The 14974-nt window shown below is 47.0% G+C and overlaps 1 pseudogene; it reads left to right on the top strand.

Annotated features, from left to right (window-relative positions):
• The first annotated feature begins 1301 nt into the window (after positions 1-1301).
• Positions 1302-13944, top strand: LOC121842772 (annotated as a pseudogene).
• The last annotated feature ends 1030 nt before the right edge of the window (positions 13945-14974 follow it).

The following is a 14974-nucleotide window of genomic DNA, read 5'->3' as shown; positions in this document are numbered from 1 at the left end:
ACATATACAGCACATTAGGAGCTACAATATGCTATGTTTAGGCCAGTCATTCCTGGTGAGTAACCCAGCTTCTCAGTAAATGCTATGCTAACAGGAATAGACCTGTGTCCTGGTGTCCAGGGGGTGTACTGGTACATCAAGCTGTCTCCTACAGAAACAGGAGATAGACTAGTGTCCTGTCCAGGGGGTGTCCTGGTACATCAAGCTGTCTCACTACAGAAACAGAAGATAGACTAGTGTCCTGTCCAGGGGTGTCCTGGTACATCAAGCTGTCTCAAAACAGAAACAGGAGATAGACTAGTGTCCTGTCCAGGGGGTGTCCTGTACATCAAGCTGTCTCACTACAGAAACAGGAGATAGACTAGTGTCCTGTCCAGGGGGTGTCCTGTCTCTCCCTACAGAAGCAGGAGATAGACTAGTGTCCTGTCCAGGGGTGTCCTGTATGTCAAGCTGACTCACTATGTGAAGCTGTCTCAGCCCTGTGGAAAGCAGTACAGTATAATGAGGTATTATAATCCCAGCGTTTCCAGGAAAAAGAGAACAGTTAATTACAGAGTAGCAATGGCCAGAAACACCAGAATCCAGTCTGGATGAGTGGAATGCAGAGCAGGCCTCCCCACTGGCTTTGATGTGAAACTGGATGGATCAGCTCATCCTCATCGTTTGGTTTGGCCTGACTCTGCCATGGGCTCTCCGGGGAATTTCTGTAATTTTGTTCCCTTAGCTCCCTGTGGTTCCTGAGGCTGGAAAAGAACTACAAATCTGTCTGCTTGTTATGTGGAATTTGATGTGGTGCAGTGCTAAAGCATGCTGGGGTTTGGTGTTTGCATATTTGTAGAGGTTAGCACAACATCCTGTGACCACTTATAGCTAGTTCAATATCTGATAGATAACTTAGAATAACACCTGTCTGTCTCTCACACACTGTACCTACACACACACACACTCTCTCTCTCTCCGTCTCTCTCTCTCTCATTTTCTCTCTCTCTCTCTTATCTCATTACCTCTCTCTCTCTTCTCTCATGATCTCTCCCTCTCTTCTCTCATTATCTCTCTCTCTCCGTCTCTCTCTCTCATTTTCTCTTCTCTCATCTCATTACTCTCTCTCTTTCTCTCATGATCTCTCCCTCTCTTCTCTCATCTCTCTCTCATCATTATCTCTCTCTCTCTCTCTCTCTCACATTCTCTCTCTCGCTCTCTCATATTCTCCGTAAAAAACACACACATTCACAAACACACACATTCACATTCGGTCTCTCTTTCATTATCTGTTTCTCTCTCTCTCTCTCTTTTGTTCTCAGTTGTTTTACCCCCTCCGCCCCCTCTGACGTTGTCTCTCTGTCTCTGCAGGTAAAATGTGATCAGTACTGGCCTACCAGAGGAACAGAGACATATGGGCTGATACAGGTTACTCTGCTGGACACTGTAGAGCTGGCTACATACTCTGTTAGGACCTTTGCTCTCTACAAGGTGTGTGTGTGGGGGTTGTGTGTGTCTGTGTCTGTGTCTGTGTGTCTGTGTCTGTGTGTGTGTGTGTGTGTGTGTGTGTGTGTGTGTGTGTGTGTGTGTGTGTGTGTGTGTGTGAGAGAGACAGACGGATGTTTTATGTGTACTTTTTGTGTAACCTCTCTCTCTCCTCTCCTCTCCTCTCCTCTCCTCTCCTCTCCTCTCCTCTCCCTCTCCTCTCCTCTCCTCTCCCTCCCTCTCCCCTCCCCTCCCTCCTCTCCCCTCCTCTCCTCTCCTCTCCTCTCTCCTCTCCTCTCCTCCTCTCCCCTCCTCCCTCCCCTCCCCCTCTCTCCTCTCCTCTCCTCTCCTCTCCTCTCCCCTCCCCTCCCCTCCCTCCTCTCCTCTCCTCTCCTCTCCTCTCTCCCCTCCTCTCCCCCTCCTCTCTCCTCTCCCCCTCTCTCCCCTCCTCTCCTCCCCTCCTCTCCCCTCCTCTCCTCTCCTCTCCTCCCCACCTCTCCCTCCCCCCCTCTCCTCCCTCCCCCCTCTCTCCTCTCCTCCCCCTCTCCTCCCTCCCTCCTCTCCTCGTCCTCCTCCCCACCTCCCCTCCCCTCCTCTCCTCTCCTCCCTCCCCACCTCTCCTCTCCCCCTCCTCTCCCCTCCTCTCCTCTCCCCTCCCCTCCTCTCGTCTCCTCCCCTCCCCTCCTCCTCTCCCCTCTCTCCTCCCCACCTCTCCTCCCCTCCTCTCCTCCCTCCTCCCCACCCTCCCCTCCCTCCTCTCCTCTCCTCCCACCTCTCCCCTCCCCCTCCTCTCCTCTCCCCTCCTCTCCTCTCCCTCCCACCACCTCTCCTCCCCTCCCCTCCTCTCCTCTCCTCTCCTCTCCTCCCCTCCTCTCCTCCTCCCCTCCTCTCCTCTCGTCTCCTCCCCACCTCTCCTCTCCTCCCCTCCTCTCCTCCAGAGTGGCTCCAATGAGAAGCGTGAGATTCTTCCAGTTTACAGCCTGGCACCACGGGGTCCCCGAACACCCCACCCCTTCCTGGCCTTCCTACGACGGGTCAAGGCCTGCAACCCTCCAGACGCAGGACCCATGGTCGTACACTGCAGGTACCTTCTTTCTTCTGCTTTTCTTCATTAAGGTTACCCTGTGGACACGTCTGGGTATGGTTTCTTCCCATTGATCTGTTACAGTCTGTTATATGACTCTGGTATAGTGATGGTGAACAGTAGAGTACATGACTCTGGTATAGTGATGTAGAACAGTAGAGTACATGACTCTGGTATAGTGATGTAGAACAGTAGAGTACATGACTCTGGTATAGTGATGTAGAACAGTAGAGTACATGACCTGGTATAGTGATGTAGAACAGTAGAGTACATGACTCTACTCTGGTACAGTGATGTAGAACAGTAGAGTACATGGCTCTGGTATAGTGGGATAGAACAGTGGAGTACATGACTCTGGTACAGTGATGCTCATGACTCTGGTATAGTGATGTAGAACAGTAGAGTACATGACTCTGGTATAGTGATGTAGAACCACATGACTCTGGTACAGTGATGTAGAACAGTAGAGTACATGGCCTGGTATAGTGATGTAGAACAGTAGAGTGTCCTCTGGTACAGTGATGTAGAACAGTAGAGTACATGACTCTGGTATAGTGATGTAGAACAGTAGAGTACATGACTCTGGTATAGTGATGTAGAACAGTAGAGTACATGACTCTGGTATAGTGATGTGAGTACATGACTCTGGTATAGTGATGTAGAACAGTAGAGATTCGACTCTGGTATAGTGATGTAGAACAGTAGAGTACATGACTCTGGCCAGTAGAGTACATGACTCTGGTACAGTGATGTAGAGTACATGACTCTGGTATAGTGATGTAGAACAGTAGAGTACATGACTCTGGTATAGTGATGTAGAACAGTAGAGTACATGACTCTGGTATAGTGATGTAGAACAGTAGAGTACATGACTCTGGTATAGTGATGTAGAACAGTAGAGTACATGACTCTGGTACAGTGATGTAGAGTACATGACTCTGGTATAGTGATGTAGAACAAGAGTACATGACTCTGCAGTAGAGTACATGACTCTGGTATAGTGATGTAGAACAGTAGAGTACATGACTCTGGTATAGTGATGTAGAACAGTAGAGTACATGACTCTGGTATAGTGATGTAGAACAGTAGAGTACATGACTCTGGTATAGTGATGTAGAACAGTTACATGACTTTGGTATAGTGATGTAGAACAGTAGAGTACATGACTCTGGTATAGTAATGTAGAACTTGAAGTTGGCTCTGGTACAGTGATGTAGAACAGTAGAGTACATGACTCTGGTATAGTGATGTAGAACAGTAGAGTACATGACTCTGGTATAGTAATGTAGAACAGTAGAGTACCTGACTCTGGTATAGTGATGTAGAACAGTAGAGTACATGACTCTGGTATAGTGATGTAGAACAGTAGAGTGCATGACTCTGGTATAGTAATGTAGAACAGTAGAGTAAATGACTCTGGGTACAGTGATGTAGAACAGTAGAGTACATGACTCTGGTATAGTGATGTAGAACAGTAGAGTACATGACTCTGGTATAGTGATGTAGAACAGTAGAGTACATGACTCTGGTATAGTGATGTAGAACAGTAGAGTAAATGACTCTGGTATAGTGATGTAGAACAGTAGAGTACATGACTCTGGTATAGTGATGTAGAACAGTAACCTGCAGACAGACCAGTCTGTTCGTTCAACATGTTAGTTGAGAACTCCTACAGACAGATAGTGATGTAGAACTCAGTAGAGTACATGACAGACTCTGTTAGTTGAGAACTCAGTAACCAGTCTGTTCACGTTGATAGTGACAGACCAGTCTGTTAGTTGAGAACTCAGTAACCTGCAGACAGACCAGTCTGTTCGTTCAACAGGCTTCTGTTAATCTGAGAACTCAGTAACCTACAGACCAGTCTGTTACTGAGAACTCAGTAACCTGCAGACAGACCAGTCTGTTAGTGCTCTAACCTGTGATTCTGTTCGTCAACAGGCACAATCTCAGTAACACAGACAGACTATAATTATTGGTCACATTTCCACAGCGACTCCATTTACCGTTCCCGTGTCTAGACAATGCCTTGTGATTGGGCAACACACAATCCACAGCTAGGCTATAATTATGACATTTTTTAAATTATAATAATAATAACCATGAATCCTCTGTGTCTAAATTATAGACCTTCTCCTGGTATGATAATCAGAATGATTTGATTTCTATCTGAGCAGACGGCAGGAATTCTATAACGTTGACAAATGTACTTCACCGCTGGAGAGATGAGAGGTTAGGGTCATCTCTATTAGAGACAGAGAGACAGGCAGGCAGACAGACAGATAGACAGACAGACAGACAGACAGACAGACAGACAGACAGACAGACAGACAGACAGACAGACAGACAGACAGACAGACAGACAGACAGACAGGCAGGCAGGCAGGCAGGCAGACAAGACAGGCAGGCAGACAAGAGAGACAGACAGACAGACAGACAGACAGACAGACAGACAGACAGACAGGCAGGCAGGCAGGCAGACAGACAGACAGACAGACAAGAGAGACAGACAGGCAGACAGACAGACAAGAGAGACAGACAGACAGACAGACAGACAGACAGACAGACAGACAGACAGGCAGGCAGGCAGACAAGACAGGCAGGCAGGCAGACAGACAGACAGACAAGAGAGACAGACAGACAGACAGACAGACAGACAGACAGACAGACAGACAGACAGACAGACAGGCAGGCAGGCAGACAGACAGACAGACAGACAGACAGACAGACAGACAGACAGACAGACAGACAGACAGACAGACAGACAAGAGAGACAGACAGGCAGACAGACAGACAGACAGACAAGAGAGACAGACAGACAGACAGACAGACAGACAGACAGACAGACAGACAGACAGGCAGGCAGGCAGACAGACAGACAGACAAGAGAGGCAGACAGACAGCCAGACAAGAGAGGCAGACAGACAGACAGACAGACAGACAGACAGACAGACAGACAGACAGACAGACAGACAGACAGACAGACAGACAGACAGACAGACAGACAGGCAGGCAGGCAGGCAGGCAGGCAGGCAGACAGACAGACAAGAGAGGCAGACAGACAGCCAGACAAGAGAGGCAGACAGACAGACAGACAGACCCGACCAGATGTCCTGCCTTTGTCCACCACTGGCCAAGTTCATGACAGCAGTGTAAACAACAACATACAGGACTGAGGTATGGGTCACCTTCAGTTCTGTCAACTCAAATTCCATTCAAACTATGGAAATCATATATATATATATACTATATGTATATGAATCTCCTGAGCTTAAATGAGATTGACCTTTAACCCAGACAGAAACTCCCAACACTTCTCATTGGCTAAACAAGCTGCATCCCTCCATAACAATATTGGTTTACGACGAGCAACGAGATATTTTACCGTTTACTATGTACTCTCTAAGCTTCACACACACACACACACACACACACACACACACACACACACACACACACACACACACACACACACACACACACACACACACACACACACACACACACACACACATATTTGGGTTCAGGAGTTGACAGTCCCAGTGCGTTGTCTAAACGATATGCTGTGCTTTACGAACCCTGTCATTAGAATGCTGGCCTGGCTCCCACTGTGGAATAGACATGGAGAATACTTCTCTTCCTCTTACTCAGCAAGTCAGAGAGGGAGGGAGGGAGGGAGGGAGGGAGGGAGGGAGGGGAGGGAGGGAGGGAGGGAGGGAGGGAGGGAGGGAGGGAGGGAGGGAGGGAGGGAGGGAGGGAGGGGAGGGAGGGGGTGAGGGAGGGTGGGAGGGGGGTGAGGGAGGGAGGGAGGGGGAGGGAGGGGAGGGAGGGAGGGAGGGAGGGAGGGAGGGAGGGAGGGAGGGAGGGAGGGAGGGAGGGAGGGAGGGAGGGGGAGGGAGGGAGGGAGGGAGGGTGTAACCAGGAAGCTGCCAGTGAGATGGAGTGTGTAACAGGATTATAGGTGAATTAAATTAGCTTATTTACAGTAACAATAGTCAGTCTCTCTCTCTCTCTGTCTCTCAATTCAATTCAGTTCAAGGGCTTTATTGACATGGGAAACATGTGTTAACATTGCCAAAACAAGTGAGGTAGACAATATACAAAAGTGAAATAAACAATACAAATTAACAGTAAACATTACACATGCAGAAGTTTCAAAACAATAAAGACATTACAAATGTTATATAATGTTTATATACAGTGTTGTAACAATGTACAAAAGGTTAAAGAACACAAGGGAAAATAAATAAGCATAAATATGGGTTGTATTTACAATGGTGTTTGTTCTTCACTGGTTGCCCTTTTCTCGTGGCAACAGGTCACACATCTTGCTGCTGTGATGCACACTGTGGAATTTCACCCAGGAGATATGGGAGTTTATCAAAAATGGATTTGTTTTCGAATTCTTTGTGGATCTGTGTAATATGAGGGAAATATGTCTCTCTAATATGGTCATACATTGGGCAGGAGGTTAGGAAGTGCAGCTCAGTTTCCACCTCATTTTGTGGGCAGTGAGCACATAGCCTGTCTTCTCTTGAGAGCCATGTCTGCCTACGGCGGCCTTTCTCAATAGCAAGGCTATGCTCACTGAGTCTGTACATAGTGAAAGAGCATAGTCAAAAAATCTCTCTCTTTCTTCTCTTTCTCCCTCTTTCTCCCTCTCCCGTGAGCCAGGTTTATAGGAGAGGAGGGAAAGTGTGTGTGTTGGACCAGCCTGGAGTGTCTGTCTGTAATGTGTTTGTTTACATACACACTAATATTAAACTGATAATGGCAGTAGGTTGATTATGCAATAGAACATGTAAACATCTTTACATCATCGTAAACAAGGTCATAACCACAGTAAATATAGGCCTGGTTTTCTGAGCTGTCTTTTAAACACTAGGACATGTAAACAAGGTCATAACCACAGTAAGTATAGGCCTGGTTTTCTGAGCTGTCTTTTAAATGACTAGGACATGTAAACATCTTACATCATCGTAAACAAGGTCATAACCACAGTAAGTATAGGCCTGGTTTTTAAATGACTAGGACAGGTAAACATCTTAAATCGGCGTTCCCAGAGGTGTATTTGATCTGAGCATGTGCCAGCATCAGCCGAGTGAGTTCAGAACAACTTTAAATATCCATCTTAGAAATAGTTCACACAAATAAAGTTTATGTCCAAACTCAGAATCAAATATCACAAATTAGCAGCAGTCTCACGTACTGTAGGTGGGCTTAAGGTCAGGGGTTTGGGTTAGGAAAGGGGACACTCAGTTACAGAACAGCAGTCTCACATACTGTAGGTGGGCTTAAGGTCAGGGGTTTGGGTTAGGAAAGGGGACACTCAGCTACAGAACAGCAGTCTCACATACTGTAGGTGGGCTTAAGGTTAGGGGTTTGGGTTAGGAAAGGGGACACTCAGCTACAGAACAGCAGTCTCACATACTGTAGGTGGGCTTAAGGTTAGGGGTTTGGGTTAGGAAAGGGGACACTCAGCTACAGAACAGCAGTCTCACATACTGTAGGTGGGCTTAAGGTCAGGGGTTTGGGTTAGGAAAGTGGACACTCAGCTACAGAACAGCAGTCTCGCATACTGTAGGTGGTCCTCTTGTCCAGGTGGCTGAGGGCAGTGTGGAGAGCTATTGAGATTGTGTCATCTGTGGATCTGCTGGGGCGGTATGCAAATTGGAGTGGGTATAGGGTTTCTAGTGTTTCTGGAGATGACGTGTGCCATAACCAGCCTCTCAAAGCACTTCCTGATTTACAGATGTGAGGGCTACAGGGTGGGGGTCACTCTGGCACGAAGCCTTGGAGGTATTAGGAACAGGAATGATCCTGGTTATCTTTAAACATGTAGGGATTACAGACTGGGACAAGGAGAGGTTGATCTGCACATGCTCTGACAGACTGGGACAAGGAGAGGTTGATCTGCACATGCTCTGACAGACTGGGACAAGGAGAGGCTGATCTGCACATGCTCTGACAGACTGGGACAAGGAGAGGCTGATCTGCACATGCTCTGACAGACTGGGACAAGGAGAGGCTGATCTGCACATGCTCTGACAGACTGGGACAAGGAGAGGCTGATCTGCACATGCTCTGACAGACTGGGACAAGGAGAGGTTGATCTGCACATGCTCTGACAGACTGGGACAAGGAGAGGTTGATCTGCATGCTCTGACAGACTGGGACAAGGAGAGGTTGATCTGCACATGCTCTGAGAAAGCTCCCTGGAATACAGTCCAGTCTTGTGAGCGTTGACCTGATTTAAGACCTTGCTCACGTCCGGCTTCGGAGAGAGAGATCACCCAGTCTTCTGGTTCGGCGGCGCGCGCGCGGGGGTGGTGTTCCCCTCTACGTCACAATAGGATTCTATGAGTTCTAACTTCTGTTGATAGGGATGTTGATAGTGATGTTGATAGGACACTAATAGTTTATGGAATCCCATTGTGAGTAGAGCGGGACACTATTTGGCATGACAGGCCCTCACGCACGGTACAGTGTTGTTGTTGACGAAGCATAAAATGAGTTGAGTTTGTCTAGAAAAGAGGCATGGTTGGGCAGGTCACGGCTGGGTCTTCCTTTGAAGTGTGTGTGTGTGTGTGTGTGTGTGTGTGTGTGTGTGTGTGTGTGTGTGTGTGTGTGTGTGTGTGTGTGTGTGTGTGTGTGTGTGTGTGTGTGTGTGTGTGTGTGTGTGTGTACCTTCTCTGGAATGGAGCTTGTTTTAATATGTCATCCTACAGATGATACTGTGATACATCGGCAGGGTAGCCTAGTGGTTAGAGTGTAGGGTAGGTAGTGGTTAGAGTGTAGGGGCGGCAGCGTAGCCTAGTGGTTAGAGCGTTGGACTAGTTAACGAAAGGTTGCAAGTTCAAATCCCCGAGCTGACATGGTACAAATCTGTCTTTCTGCTCCTAAACAAGGCAGTTAACCCACTTTTCCTAGGCCGTCATTGAAAATAAGAATTTGTTCTTAACTGACATGCCTAGTTAAATAAAGATTAAAATACATAGATTAACTTCTAGAATGATTATCCAACATGTCTCTTGTTCCTTTTCTCAGTGCTGGAGTGGGCCGGACTGGTTGTTTCATCGTGATTGACGCCATGGTGGAGCGAATCAAACACGAGAAGACAGTTGACATCTACGGTCACGTGACCCTCATGAGGTAAATGGGATGTTGAATCACTTTGTTTGGGCTGGGCTGGGCGGGGCGGGGGATCTATCATCCAACAAGCGGGGCGGGGGGACGGGGCAGACATTATATTAATTATATTATAATCTTTTTTTATCTATCATCCAACAAATGCGTTCATTTTCAGAACGTTGAACCAACTGCCACTGTAGGGGACCACGTAAATGCTAGCAGACATTATATTAATTATATTATAATCTTTTTTTTAATAATATTTTTGTTACAGACTCTTTTCAGTAAATGCTAACTAAATGCTAACTGAAACCAGGACTCTGTGATTACCAGTGTTACCAGTAAATGCTAACTGAAACCAGGACGCTGTGATTACCAGTGTTACCAGTAAATGCTAACTGAAACCAGGACGCTGTGATTACCAGTGTTACCAGTAAATGCTAACTGAAACCAGGACTCTGATTACCAGTGTTACCAGTAAATGCTAACTGAAACCAGGACTCTGTGATTACCAGTGTTACCAGTAAATGCTAACTGAAACCAGACTCTGTGATTACCAGTGTTACCAGTAAATGCTAACTGAAACCAGGACTCTGTGATTACCAGTGTTACCAGTAAATGCTAACTGAAACCAGGACTCTGTGATTACCAGTGTTACCAGTAAATGCTAACTGAAACCAGGACTCTGTGATTACCAGTGTTACCAGTAAATGCTAACTGAAACCAAGACTCTGTGATTACCAGTGTTACCAGTAAATGCTAACTGAAACCAGGACTCTGTGATTACCAGTGTTACCAGTAAATGCTAACTGAAACCAAGACTCTGTGATTACCAGTGTTACCAGTAAATGAACCCTGACTGAAACATTCAACTTTTAGGTCCCAGCGGAACTACATGGTGCAGACGGAGGATCAGTACGCCTTTATCCACGACGCGCTGCTGGAAGCTGTCGCCTGCGGCAACACCGAGGTTCCGGCGCGGAACCTTCACGCCTACATCCAGAGACTGACCCAGATAGAACCGGTGGAGAACGTCACGGGCACGGAACTGGAGTTCAAGGTGCGTTCTTAAGGTTCTAGGGTTCTGTGGTGCTGTTCTAGGGGGGAAATAATGTTGTGTCTGTGAGATCCAGGGCCTGCGTACCTCGGTGCCCGGGTTCAAATCAAATATTTAAATATTGATCATTTAATTTGACCGAGACGTGCGGCGATAGCAAGAGTCATCAATTTCAGATAAAATGTCCGAGCAAAACAGCACCTCTCTGTCTCAGTATGTGTAGACCATGTACCTGATGCTGTGTGGACAGTGAAACAGCGCCCTCTCTGTCTCAGTATGTGTAGACCATGTATCTGATGCTGTCTGGACAGTGAAACAGCTCCTCTCTGTCTCAGTATGTGTAGACCATGTATCTGATGCTGTCTGGACAGTGAAACAGCGCCCCCTCTGTCTCAGTATGTGTAGACCATGTATCTGATGCTATCTGGACAGTGAAACAGCGCCCCCTCTGTCTCAGTATGTGTAGACCATGTACCTGATGCTGTGTGGACAGTGAAACAGCGCCCCCTCTGTCTCAGTATGTGTAGACCATGTATCTGATGCTGTGTGGACAGTGAAACAGCGCCCCCTCTGTCTCAGTATGTGTAGACCATGTATCTGATGCTGTCTGGACAGTGAAACAGCGCCCCCTCTGTCTCAGTATGTGTAGACCATGTATCTGATGCTATCTGGACAGTGAAACAGCGCCCCCTCTGTCTCAGTATGTGTAGACCATGTACCTGATGCTATCTGGACAGTGAAACAGCGCCCCCTCTGTCTCAGTATGTGTAGACCATGTACCTGATGCTGTGTGGACAGTGAAACAGCGCCCCCTCTGTCTCAGTATGTGTAGACCATGTATCTGATGCTGTGTGGTCAAGACGGGTATAACATGTTAACGGCGTGACATGTCGTCCTCTTTTCTCGGTCAGATGGAAACATCATGACTTGTTGTGTTCGTGCCACATTAAAAGATCATCTATTTCTCCAATTAAATGACATGTACTATACTCTAAAAACCCTAAAAAATGAAGAAACGTGTAGGATATAGGAGGTTCCTTTTCCTCTTGTGGAAACGAAATGCCCGTCCAACTGATTCCCTTCTGACCGCCGGCCCTGCTGAGAGCTCAGTGTTCCATCGACTTCCTGTAGTTTCCTCTCTGTCCCTCTCTAATGAGCTGTTGTTCTTTTCTCACCCGAGTCAAGCAACGGTCAGACTGTTTGTGCGTGTGTTTTTGCGTGTGTGTGTGTGTGTGTGTGTGTGTGTGTGTGTGTGTGTGTGTGTGTGTGTGTGTGTGTGTGTGTGTGTGTGTGTGTTTTTCGCTGACGCAGGATAAACTCTGGTTCACATGTGTGTGTTGAGACAGCCAGGGGGCCTTTGGTTTCCTCTCCCACTTCTCTTCTCCTCTCTTCTCTCCACCCCCCTTCCCCCTTCCTCCTCCTCCCCCTCCTCCCCCTCTCTTCCTCCTCCTCCACCCTCCCCCTCTCTTCTCCCCCCTTCCTCCTTCCTCCTCCTCCCCCTCTCTTCCTCCTCCTCCTCCTCCTCCCCCTCTCTTCCTCCTCCTCCCCCCTCTCTTCTCTCCCCCCTTCCCCCTTCCTCCTCCTCCCCCTCTCTTCCTCCTCCTCCTCCCCCTCTCTTCTCCCCTCTCTCCTCCTATTTGTTAGACTCTGTGCAAACTGAACTGTATAGCGGTCATACTCTGTTCTATAATTCATTATGTCATGTGATATTTTCATGTGATATTTTCTTATGAATTGTTAAGCCATATCCTATCTTGTTATAACACACTATGTCGTGACATATCGCGTCCCACAGCATCTAGCCAATGCTAGGGGTCAAGCTTAAATATTAAGTCGTGCACTGTTCTGTTCTGCTGTGTCATTCTACGTCACATTATAACACCCTATGTCACATTATAACACCCTATGTCACATTATAACACCCTATGTCACATAATTACAGGATGTGTAGCTATGTCACATTATAACACCCTATGTCACATTATAACACCCTATGTCACATAATTACAGGATGTAGAGCTATGTCACATTATAACACCCTATGTCACATTATTACAGGATGTGTAGCTATGTCACATTATAACACCCTATGTCACATTATAACACCCTATGTCACATTATTACATGATGTGTAGCTATGTCACATTATAACACCCTATGTCACATTATAACACCCTATGTCACATAATTACAGGATGTGTAGCTATGTCACATTATAACACCCTATGTCACATTATTACAGGATGTGTAGCTATGTCACATTATAACACCCTATGTCACATTATAACACCCTATGTCACATAATTACAGGATGTGTAGCTATGTCACATTATAACACCCTATGTCACATTATAACACCCTATGTCACATAATTACAGGATGTGTAGCTATGTCACATTATAACACCCTATGTCACATTATAACACCCTATGTCACATTATAACACCCTATGTCACATAATTACAGGATGTGTAGCTATGTCACATTATAACACCCTATGTCACATTATTACATGATGTGTAGCTATGTCACATTATAACACCCTATGTCACATTATTACATGATGTGTAGCTATGTCACATTATAACACCTTATGTCACCACCCTCCCCTTCATAGCGTTTGACCAGTGCGAAGGCCCACACTTCCCTTCTCCTCGCATGTCATATCTCGTGATACAATATGTAATGCTATGTCACATTATAACACCCTATGTCATCTCCCTCCCCCTCCATAGCGGTTGGCCAGTGCGAAGGCCCACACCTCCAGGTTTGTGAGTGCCAACCTGCCGTGTAACAAGTTCAAGAACCGTCTGGTGAACATCATGCCCTATGAGTCCACCAGGGTCTGTCTGCAGCCAATCAGAGGAGTGGAGGGGTCAGACTACATCAACGCCAGCTTCATAGACGGATACAGGTGAGGAGGGAGGGGTCAGACTACATCAACGCCAGCTTCATAGACGGATACAGGTGAGGAGGGAGGGGGTCAGACTACATCAACGGCAGCTTCATAGACAGATACAGGTGAGGAGGGAGGGGGTCAGACTACATCAACGGCAGCTTCATAGACAGATACAGGTGAGGAGGGAGGGGGTCAGACTACATCAACGGCAGCTTCATAGACAGATACAGGTGAGGAGGGAGGGGGTCAGACTACATCAACGGCAGCTTCATAGACAGATACAGGTGAGGAGGGAGGGGTCAGACTACATCAACGGCAGCTTCATAGACAGATACAGGTGAGGGGGAGGGGGTCAGACTACATCAACAGCAGCTTCATAGACGGATACAGGTGAGGGGGAGGGGGTCAGACTACATCAACAGCAGCTTCATAGACGGATACAGGTGAGGAGGGAGGGGGTCAGACTACATCAACGGCAGCATCATAGACAGATACAGGTGAGGGGGTGGGGGTCAGACTACATCAACGGCAGCATCATAGACGGATACAGGTGAGGGGGAGGGGGTCAGAATACATCAACGGCAGCATCATAGACGGATACAGGTGAGGGGGAGGGGGTCAGACTACATCAACGGCAGCTTCATAGACGGATACAGGTGAGGGGGGAGGGGGTCAGACTACATCAACGGCAGCTTCATAGACGGATATAGGTGAGGAGGGTGGGGGTCAGACTACATCAACGGCAGCTTCATAGACAGATACAGGTGAGGGGGGGAGGGTCTTATGGTAGCAGCCAACTTTAAACAATCAAAGATGGACATTTCTTCCTGAAAACAGCAGATATTTATTTGAAATTGTCCATTGATTGGATGTGTCCATTGATTGGATGTGTCCATTGATTGGATGTGTCCATTGATTGGATGTGTCCATTGATTGGATGTGTCCATTGACAAAAACATTTGTGTAGGACATATAAGAGAGGATAGAAATAGTTATTGTAATACAGTGCTTCTCAAACCTCTCCTCGGGGTCCCCATCAGTACCATAGATATATTATTATAGATACACCTCTCCTCAGGGACTCCATCAGTACCATAGATATATTATTATAGATAAACCTCTCCTCAGGGACTCAATCAGTACCATAGATATATTATTATAGATAAACCTCTCCTCAGGGACTCCATCAGTACCATAGATATATTATTATAGATAAACCTCTCCTCAGGGACTCCATCAGTACCATAGATATATTATTATAGATAAACCTCTCCTCAGGGACTCCATCAGTACCATAGATATATTATTATAGATAAACCTCGCCTCAGGGACTCCATCA

The sequence above is a fragment of the Oncorhynchus tshawytscha genome, unplaced genomic scaffold (assembly GCF_018296145.1).
Source record: "Oncorhynchus tshawytscha isolate Ot180627B unplaced genomic scaffold, Otsh_v2.0 Un_contig_4063_pilon_pilon, whole genome shotgun sequence".
Classification (NCBI taxonomy): Eukaryota; Metazoa; Chordata; class Actinopteri; order Salmoniformes; family Salmonidae; genus Oncorhynchus; species Oncorhynchus tshawytscha.
Note: the sequence above shows the minus strand (reverse complement) of the source record. Positions and strands in the feature narration are given on the sequence as shown.